We start from the raw sequence: 1,181 nt of genomic DNA on the forward strand, positions 1-1,181 counted from the left end.
CCTCTTCTTTACATTTCACATATTTTGAAAACTGACATGGATTGATAAATTGATTATACAAATTTTCCGTATATGTTTTTATCAAGTAATTAAATTGATAATTTAAGAAACTTTTTATTTTCATGTTACAAATTCGTGATTAAAATATTGTGAATATATTTCTCCTTTTCCGGATTATTACTAGTGTCGACAAAACGTCATAAACAGAAACAAATCATGCCAGCTTGGATGCTATAAGACCATACGACCAAGATAAACAAAAACTAGAGGAAGAAAACAAAAACCTTAAAACCCTTTACATAAAAAAAGACACACACACACACACTCGCTGTCAGAAATCTACATCGAGAAACACACACATCATTCATGAAACACACTACCACAGAGAAAACGAAGAATATTATGGTTGTCGAGGATGATCATAACGATCGTATACTATGGGATTGTGGGAGTCCACTCTATGATTCCTACGAGCTCGTCTCTCTTACTCACATCATCGAACGCCATTTCATGTCCCTCCCTTCTCTCGCCGGCACCGGGAAAATGTTTTGTTCTCGAACGCCGTCCGATCTTGGGGAAAAGTCGAATCGCGCGGCCAGCACCGTCGTGGATCTCTGCTGCTCCTCTGATTCCACGGCTAGTAAACTATTGTGGGGTGTCTTTCAGACCAAGTTGTGGATGAAGAGGTCGAAAAACGCCGAAGCCGTCGTCGATAATTACAAGAAGAAGAAGAAGAATTTGTTTTGTCGGATCTTCTCTGGGATAAGGATTCCAAACAAGATCTGGTTCTTCGAAAATGTGATTTTCCTTTCTCTCTCTTTTTTTCTAAAGATCTTGCTCGCTCTTTCTTAAGATATAATTACATGTTCATGTTTTAATTTGAAATTTAATCGAATAAACTGTAACGTAAAACGGGATATACATCTTTACTGATCCAGTAGTAACTGGTGGATTTAATACCATCATATGATATGATTCATATCATATATTGGAAGCTCTGAAACGTATAGGCATGTTAGAGTGAAACGTGGATCAAGATGCAATCAACGTTTACGTTGGGAAATATAACGATAGAATAATACATATAGGATTCGTTTGGCAATTGCCATTTATGCTAACTGCTAAGTGCTAACAGTACAGGAAGTGTCAGAGGAAAAAATGTGAGAAACTTGGTTAGAAAA

The 1,181-nt window shown here is 36.9% G+C and overlaps 1 pseudogene; it reads left to right on the plus strand.

Moving 5' to 3' along the window:
* Window positions 1-263: 263 nt before the first annotated feature.
* Window positions 264-912, plus strand: LOC104749224 (uncharacterized; annotated as a pseudogene).
* Window positions 913-1,181: the final 269 nt, after the last annotated feature.

The sequence above is a fragment of the Camelina sativa genome, chromosome 16 (assembly GCF_030686135.1).
Source record: "Camelina sativa cultivar CO46 ecotype springtype chromosome 16, ASM3068613v1".
In the NCBI taxonomy this organism is placed as follows: domain Eukaryota; kingdom Viridiplantae; phylum Streptophyta; class Magnoliopsida; order Brassicales; family Brassicaceae; genus Camelina; species Camelina sativa.